This window comes from Symphalangus syndactylus, chromosome 12, assembly GCF_028878055.3.
Source record: "Symphalangus syndactylus isolate Jambi chromosome 12, NHGRI_mSymSyn1-v2.1_pri, whole genome shotgun sequence".
NCBI classification, from domain to species: Eukaryota; Metazoa; Chordata; class Mammalia; order Primates; family Hylobatidae; genus Symphalangus; species Symphalangus syndactylus.
In genome coordinates this window covers 65,095,183-65,104,699 of record NC_072441.2, presented here as the reverse complement: position 1 = coordinate 65,104,699, position 9,517 = coordinate 65,095,183, and positions in this window count along the sequence as shown.

Below are 9,517 nucleotides of genomic sequence, written 5' to 3'. Positions count from 1 at the left end.
CAGACGTCTCAGAGACAGAGATAGTGGAGAAGGTTTCAGAGGAACCTTTAACCTCTCTCCCCACCGCCTCCGGGTCCTAGCGCCCCTCACTCCGCAGCCCCAACTTCTGTGGGTGACGGCCAGGTGGGCAGAGTGGGAAGGGGCTGCAAGCACTTCCCTCCTGTCCCCAACCTACAGTGACACTCCTTTACCCCCAGTTTCTGTGGTAAGGTACTGAGTGCATTCATTAATTCAACAAATACTTACTTCCTACCACATGCCAGGACTGTGCTAGGCACTAGGGACACATCGGTGAACAATCTATGCCCTCATGGAGTTTGCATTCTATTGCAGGAGGATAGACCATAAACAATAAACATCAGAAGTAAAACGGAGTATCTTAGAAAGTAGTAAGTGCAGTGGTAAAGAGAGCACAGTGAAGGGGATGGTTACAGTTGCAACTAGGATGATCAGGGTAGGCCTCATTAAGGTGACATGCAAGCAGAGATTTGAAGGAGGCAAGGAGACGAGCCAGGCAGCTTCCTGGTGAAGAGCATCCCAAGCGGAGGGCAGAACCCATACAGGGACCCAAAGGCAGGAGTGGGCTGGTGTACGAGGGTTATCGAGAAGGCCATCCAGCTGGAGCGGAGTGCCTGGAGGAAGAGACTTCAGATGAGTCCCTGAGGTGCTCCAAGTCATGAATGGGAGGCAGTGCTCCCCGCTTGGGTAGAAAGTGGGGTCTGGGCTGGAGTTAGATGGGAGTTGGAGAGGACTGAATACAGAGACCTCTCAGGGCTGACTTCCTGGCACAGAAACTGGGACCATATCCTTTGTGGCCAACCAGCTAACTTATTTTCTTCCCCTTCTCTCCCTTTCTTTTTGTTGGGTGGGCTCCGTTTGGCCCGGCTATTTCCTTAGAAAGGCACAGACTCTGTGCTTAGTTTTCCTGAGAGGGGCAGGTGGGAGAGGATTGAGCCCAGGCTCCTTCTTGGCTGGGCCCCTTTCCTTGGACCACTCTTTTACCTCCTCCCAACCCAGCCCCATCCCTACACAGGGCAGTCTTGGAGCTCCAGCAGCCTCTCCCAGACTCCCCTGTGTGTTTAGACCTGGGTGTGACTCTGGCCCTGTGTTTATTTCTACATATGGGCCTGGGGTTGGTGGAAAGCGCAGGGAGGGGGAAAGTTGGCTGAAGATGATCACATCAGCCCTAACCTAGAGTGGACTCGCCCACATGGGCCCCCAAATCACTTCTGAGGCCCCTTCTTTGGCCTGAGCTGTCTTTATAGTCAAGTGGGACTGTGTCTTGGCACAACATAGATGCTCAAGTATTAAAGCATGTTTTTGAGGCCCAGGCTTGGTGGCTTACGCCTGTAATCCCAGCACATTGGGAGGCCGAGTTGGGAGGATGGCTTGAGCACAGGAGTTAGACTAGCCTGGTCAATACGGTGAGACCCAAAAAAATTTTTTAATTAGCCAGGTGCAAACCTGTGGTCCCAGCTACTTGAGAGGCTGAGGCAACAGGATTGTTTACGCCCAGGAAGTCAAGGCTGCAGTGAGGCATGAATGCACCACTGCACTCCAGCCTGGGCAACAGAGTGAGACCCTGTCACAAAATAAATAAACAGAAATAAAAAAAATTTAAAAGCATGTTTCTGAGCTGAAGGGTGGGGTGAGGGGGGTTGCAGCCAGAAACATCAGCAGCTCTGAGAGGGAAGGAAGTGGGTGAGGGGACTAGACTTCTCTCTAAGGTTTACAAGTCACCTCTGCCCCCAGAGTGGACAACCTAGGATGAGGCTTGGCTCCTTCTGCTTCTTCATCCCCTCTCCTCTGAGTCCCCAGCTCCCCAGGAGGAATCCCAGGCTGCAGGAGCCAGCTGACTGCAAGAGCTGCACTCAACCACTTAACTAGAGAACAAATATGGAGCCAGAGAAGAGGTTTTCTGGGATCTGCCTCTTTGGAACTTCAAATCTCAAAATAAACTTCCAGTCTCAAGGTCCTAGACACTACTGGAGAGCTCAGTTCCTCACGCAAAGGCCTGTTGTGGGGCTGCCAGGCAGAGGGTCAAGGCCAGAGGCTCAAGCTAGCTCCTGACCTGCATCTTCATTTTATTCCACACTCTCACTCTCAGTTCTGGGAGCCAGAGGGAGGAGTCACTGATCTGAGAGTTAAGTTCTGGTCTGTAGAACCCTGCATGGAGTCAAGTCAGCACTTACTGAGCACCTGCTGTGTGCCCAACACTGGCGAGGGTATCCTAAATAACAAGGAGCAAAAGGCATTTCTCCCAAGGCATTTTCATGGAAATATAATAAAACTGTCTGTGGGTGGCACACTAGGCTCTGCTGAGGTTCAAGGGTGCATGCTGCAGACATAGTGAACAGTATCAGTAGAGACCTGAGGAAGAATCCCAGGTCCCCTGAAAGCTGCCAGATTACCTGGGGCTTCCAGCAGGACAGCTTCCACCCGGCCAGCAGAGTCAGGTCCACCCTCTTCCTCATAGTGGCACTAGAGCCTCCTCCTGTCCTCTCAAAAGTGGGTGCCCAAAGAAGAAGGGTCCACTCTCACCCTTGATATCACCTTATGCTCTGCTCTCTGGTGGGGCAGAGTTAAGAGTTCTCTTCACTCTGTTCTCAGCTATGCGTGGCTGAATGATTTTGAATTTTTGCTGGCCCTTGGATGGGAGGGGAGATGAGCTAAGGGGAGCTGGGGTGTGGGTAAACAGCTCTTACCCCGCCCAGCTCTATCCTCCAGAAGGCTCCCCTTCCCTGGGCCCCTTTGGCGATGACCTTCTCTTTTTCCCGGTGGGTGGGAGGTGGTGTGGATGGTAATGAGCAGAGAGAAAGGCCAAGAAGGGGCTGGGGGGAGGTTTGGATAGGAGTCAAGGAATTCCTGAGCCTGCTGCTTGCACAAGGGGCCCTGAGACGCCTTTCCTGAGATTTCTTTGCAAACCAAGGCAGGTCTTATTTGAAATAGAGCCAGGTTCACACAGGTAACTAATGCCTCACCTCTTGCCCTGCCACCCCATGCAGGTGTCTGGGGAAGTAAAGGAAGCTTGGGAAAAACCCAGGAGCTGTTAAGGGGGGAAAAGAGTGGGGATCCACACTTTGTACACAGCCTGGCTGGCCTCTCCTTGGTATTTATGAGCTCTTAGGCGAGGCGTGGAACGTGTCTCAAAGAGGCCAGACCAAGAGGGCTTTGGAGGGAAGGAGCATCCAGCCCCAAGCCAGGAAAGCGGGCTTGATGGAGGAGTACCCCTTTCCTCCTAGCTAGTGGCTAAACAGGGGCACAAACTGCTCCCCTGAGGACTAGGAAGAAAGGAAGAGAGGGATCTAAAGGAGAATGGGAAGGAGGAAAGGAGGCGTGGGGAGGTGAGACGATGGGGGTGGGCAATGGGGGTGTCTGGAGCCTTTTGGCACTTTGGCTGTAATCAGACTGGAGCCAGGCGGTGGGCGGGCTGACGGCCATTCCGGGCGGGTGGCCCAGGTTCTGTGTGAGGCCAGTGGGTGTGCTGCTGGGATCCTGGGTGGTCACTGACCAGCCTCTCCCCAAGGGAGGGTTCCCAGTCTGCCTGTATCACACAGGCTAAGCACTAAGCTCTCTTTCTCTCCCTACCACCTGTTCTGGGCCCTAGAATGATCTGGAAGTGAGAGTTGTTTCCAATGGACAAATATCTGCAGAGGGCACGGCCTGCCTCCCTCCCACTCTGCCTTCCTCAGTTCACGCTGCCTCTTGTTCTCATACTCTCCCCATGTCTCTTCTCTGAGTCTCCATCTCCCTGGGTCTCTCTCTGGCTCTTGTTTCTGTCATTCTCCATCTATTTGCATCGGTCTCTTGTGTTTATCTCCCTGTCTTCATTTGTCTCTCTGTGTATCTAAGTTGGCCTGCCTCCCCCTCCCTGTCTGAATTTCTCTGTCCTCTTTCTGAATCCGTCTCTTAACTGACCCCTGTCAGACTGTGTCACTCCCTGTCTCTCCGTGTGTATCTCTCTGTATGAATCTGTATGACCGTTTGTCTTACTCTTTCTTCACTCTCTCCACCTGTCTCTCCATGTCGTTTCTGACTCTCTGTGGCTTTCTCCGTCTCTCTGTGCATGTGTATGTGTGCGCACCTCTATTTTCCTTGGTGTGTATCTTTGCTTCTGTCTTCATCTCTTTCTCTTGCCCTCTCTCTGTGTCATACCTTTCCCTTGCAGCTCCTGCAACACAGTGCAGGGAGCACTGGACCAGAAAAAAGTTAGAAAACCTGAGGGTTTTTTCCCCCAACTCAGCCATGCACTATTGGCATGACTCTGTAAATCACTTTCCCACTTCAGGCTTCAGTTTCTCCACTGGTGAAACAAGTAGGGTAGCGATCTAGTTCCTTCTGTGGGACCGACCGTCTTTCTGCTTCCTAAATCTGACCCTGAAGTCAGGACTGCAGTATCCTAGGGACTCCAGTGGAGTGGGGTCTCTGGTACTGTCAGCCAGCAGGCCCCCAAAGAAAGACTCCTCCCTCCTTCACATCCTTACATATCAGGGTGGACAAGGTCCCTTTCTGGGGCCATGTCTGGGATACAAACCAGATTAGCTCATCTCTCTAATCCTCTTTGTGCTGGGGCCTCTGCCAGGCAGGGACACCCACAGCGCAGAGCAATGGTGTGTGTGTGAGTGTGTGTGCAGATTCTTGGAGAAGGCAGGACACTCAAAGTTCTCCTCCCTTTGTCACTCCCTCCTGCCTGAAAAGCTCAAATCAGCAGCCCTTACTGTGTAAGAAACATCATCAGACTTGAGCCAAGTCAGGTTTTCCATAATCCCTGTCTGCAATCCCCTCTCCCCCAATTTCCTTCTCCATAGCCTCTCTAAAACTGGACCAATCATTTCAGCCGTCCTCCTGTTCCTGAAAAACCCAGAACCCACCCCTCCTCCTCTCCTAACCCCTGTGTTATGTATGTGTACTCTCCTCCAGTCATCACAGGAGAAGGGTCTTTCCATGAAAAGCCGGAGGGTGAGGCTGGGGACCGTGGACACGCAGGGTCGGGGGAGGGCGGGGAAAGCAGGCTGTCCTTGGGCTTCACACCCCCAAGTCCGAGGCCTCCAGCCCTTCTCTGAGGTTTCCTTTGGAGAGGTCTCTCTTGCCTGATAAGATCAAAGCATTCCCTCTGCCAAATCATTACCTTATTTTCGAGGCAATTAGAGAACTTATTGTATCAATTAGCCGGGTCTCCAGCTTTAGCTGTTTATCGCTGCTTATCTCTGTCTTGCAGAGGAAAGGATCTGCCAGGCGCAGCCCTCTGGGCCAGAGAGGGGAGAGCGGGGTGCAGGGCAGGGCTCTGGCGGGCCCCAGGGCCGCGACCCGGGGAGCTGTCCGGATGCTTTCAGCAGGGACGGGCAGCTGGAGGGCACGGGGACGCGCTCCCGAGAGGAGAGCCGGGTGGCTCCTCCCAGCGTCCGCCACGGCCGCAGGATCGCTCTCTCCCGCGGGCGCAGCACCTGCGCGCCGGAGTAGCCCGGGAGAGCGAGCCGCAGAGTGAGGGGAGACCGCTCAGGCTGGGCCTGGCCAGGGCCCCAGCCTCGGAGGAGAACGCTGAGCTTTAGTCAAGATGCCGGGCCCTTCCGGACTCGCGGGTGGGCGACTCGCCCTGTGAGCCGGGCGCCGCGCCGTGGCGTTCGCGGGAAAGGCATGGCAGCCTCCTTCGTCTTCTTGGGGACCCCCGCGTTTCAGACCCAGAGAAAACCTTAGGAGCGGGCGTGGCACGGAGAAGTGGGTGTTCCCAAGGGCAGGCGAGTGTGGCCTACTTTGCTTCTGCCCAGACCATAACTCCTGCCTGCAGACGAAGCGCGCACACGCACCGGGGATTCGGGTCAGCCAGAGGATCCCTAGAGCGGTGGTTCCCAAACATTTTGGTCTTAGGACCTCTTTACACTCACAAATTATCAAGGACCCCAAACAGCTTTTGTTTATGTGGGTAATAGCTATCTATATTAAAAATTAACATAAACTCAGGAGCCAACTGAAAAGTTCCCTGTGGCCAAAGCTGGACAATTTGGGCAACAAAATAAAATAGTTTTCGATTGTAACCCAAAACATAAAATTAAATATCCATGAGTCCATGCTGATACAAATAAATGAGATTGAATGCATAAATAAATGGAGGAGAAGAGACAAATTTCCTATACAGAATTCCAAATAATGTATGTGGGTATTCTGCCCTGAAGGAGGTGATATACAACTCTCTACCACTTAAGTGTGGGCTATGCATTGTGACGTCTTTCCAAGAGTATAGTACAGACAGGGAGTGTGGAGGGGAAAAGCAACTTCACAGTGGAGAAAGCTGACAAATACAACCTCACTGGGTGATCAAGGTCAACATACCAGTGTCAGGTTGATAGTATGTACCCTTGATATGATGCGATAAAACAACACTTTCCCTCTGTGGTCCTCCTCCCCATAACCCCGGTCTAATCATGAAAAAAACACCTGGTAAATTCCACCAGGGGGACATTCTACAAAATACCTCACCAGTACCCCTTAAAACTGTCAAAGTCATCAAAAACAAGGAAAGTCTGAGAAACTGTCACAGCCAAGAGGCGCCTAAGGAGACATGACAAGTAAATGTAATATTATATCTTGGATAGGATCCTGGAAAAGGAAAAGGACATTGGGGAAAAACTGAGGAGTTCCGAACAAAGCATGGACTTTAATTAATAATAATGTATTAGTATTGGTCCAGTATTGTGACAACTGTACCACACATTTGTAGTGTAAGAAAGATGTTTGTAATCGGGACAACTGGGATATATGGGCACTTTGTACTATCTTTGCAATTTTTCTGTAAATCTAAAAACTGCTCTAAAATATAAGATTTTAATTTATTTTTATTTTTTGAGACAGGGCCTTGCTCTCTTGCCCAAGCTGGAGTGTAGTGGCATGATCATGGCTTGCCCTGAACTCCTGGGCTCAAGCCATCTTCCCTCCTCAGTCTCCTGGTTAGCTGGGACTACAGGTAAGCACCACCATGCCTAACTCATTTAAAAAAAATTTTTTTTAGAGACGAGGTCTCACTACGTTGCCCAGGCTGGTCTTGAACTCCTGGGCTAAAGCAGTCCTCCTGCCTCAACTTCCCAAAGTTCTGGGATTATAGGCATGAGCTACTGCACCTGGCCTAAAATGTATTTTATAAGATTAAAATGGAAACATTTAAAAATATTTATTTTAATTTTTTTATTATTAGCAATAATAACCCCAACACTTGTTAATATTAATACCATATTTTTATGGGAAAATACCTATAATTTCCAAAACAAAAAGAGTGAAAAGAGTGGCATTATTTAACATTTTTGCAAATACTCTATCTTTAATGTCTGGCTTAATAGCAGAATTCTCTTATGTGCTTCTACATTCAGTCTGGTGTGATAATGTAGCCTCTGGAAAACTCCATTGTACATTCATGAGAGAATGAGGGAAACACGAACAAATAACAGCTTAGTATTACTATGAACCTCTTTGAGAGCCACTACCTTAGCAATCTTATCCATTACTGTGATTTGAGATCCTGAATTCAAAGTTCCTAACTTTGACATCTCTTTCGAGTTCTCTGATTATGCCTCTCGTCATACCCTCACTTTTTTCCCAACCGTCTACCCTGTTAAGACTTCCTGGTTCATGTCAACATGACCGTCGTGCCTCTGCTCATAGCAGCTTTGTAGAATTAATGGTCAAGGCACTGTACTCCAAACTGTGCATGATTATTTAGCAATGAGACAGTTACTCCTCTCATTTCTCCTGAACATACTGAGAAGTGTTACAACTCCTAGAATAGTGAACAATAAATGATTGTTGGATGATTAGAAACGATTCTGGAGTCTGAGTTATTTTTCTTTCTGATGAAATATCTTCACCACTGCATAGCAACCTAAGTTTCCACCTTGCAATGATAACACTCTGATTTAGTAAGTAAATTTGACATTAAATATGTTAGCTATAGGGTGTTCGTACATGTTTTTTATCAAGTTGAGGAAGTTTACCTCTATTCCTAGTTGATGAGAGTTTAATGAATGGGTGCTGGGTTTTGTTGTATGCTTTTTCTGCATTTATTGACATGATCATGTGATTTTTCCTTTTTAGACTGTTAATGTGACAGGTTATATTAATTGATTTTCAAATGTTGAATCAGCCTTGCATATCTGGAATAAATCCCAGTTGGTGCCTAATTCTTTTTATACATGATTGGACTTGATTTGCTAATATTTTGTGGATTTTTGCATCTGTGTTCATGAGAGATATTAGTCTGAGTTTTCTTATAATGTCTTTGTCTGGTTTTGGTATTGGAGTAATGCTGGACTTATAGAATAAGTTAGGAAGTATGTCCTCTGCTTTTGTCTTCTGGAAGAGATTGTGGAGAATTGCATTGTTTTGGTCTTAGTGGAAGTGGCTTTTTTTTTTTGAGACAGTCTTGCTCTGTCGCCCAGGCTGGAGTGCAGTGGCGTGATCTTGGCTCACTGCAACTTCCACCTCCTGGGTTCAAGCCATTCTCCTGCCTCAGCCTCCTTAGTAACTGGGATTACAGGCACGTGCCACTACGACCTGCTAATTTTTGTATTTTTAGTAGAGATGGGGTTTCACCATGTTGGTCAGGCTGGTCTCAAACTCTTCACCTCGTGATCCACCTGCCTCGGCCTCCCAAAGTGCTGGGATTACAGGCGTGAGCCACCGTGCCCAGCTGGAAGCGGCTTTGAAACTGGGTAATGGATAGAGGCTGGAATGGTTTTGAAGTGAATGATGGAAAAACTTACATTGGTGTGAATGGAGTATTAAGGGTGATTCTACTACACTAAATGCTCAGAAAAGAAGAGCTATATAGGGAAAGCTTCTCCCTTAATGATTACCTAAGTGATCATGACCAGAGTGCTGGTAAAAATATGGACAGTGAAGACTATTCTGATGAGGCCTCAGATGGAAATGAGAAACAATTTCCAATTTCCAATTGGAAACTGGAGGAAAGGCCATCTTTGTTACAAAGTGGCAGAGAACTTGGCCGTGTTATGTCCATGTCCTAGAATTTAGTGGAAGGCAAAACTTAAGAGTGGTAAACTAGTGCAGCCATTAAAAAAAAAAAAAAAAAAAAAGAGATTGGCCGGGTGTGGTGGCTCAAGTCTGTAATCCCAGCACTTTGGGAGGCCGAGGTGGGTGGATCACCTGAGGTCAGGTGTTTGAGACCAGCCTGGCCAACATGGTGAAACCTTGTCTCTACTAAAAATACAAAAATTAGCCTGTAATCCCAGCAATTTGGGAGGCTGAGGCAGGAGAATCACTTGAACCCAGGAGTTGGAGGCTGCAGTGAGCCGAGATGGCACCACTGCACTCCAGCCTGGGAGACAGAGTGAGACTCCGCCTCAAAACAAAACAAAACAAAACAGAAGGAATGAAATCATGTCCTTTACAGGGACATGGATGGAGCTAGAAGCCACCATTCTTAGCAAACTAACACAGGAACAGAAAAACAAACACTGTGTGTTCTCACTTATAAGTGGGAGTTGGACACAAGAAGGGGAACAACACACAC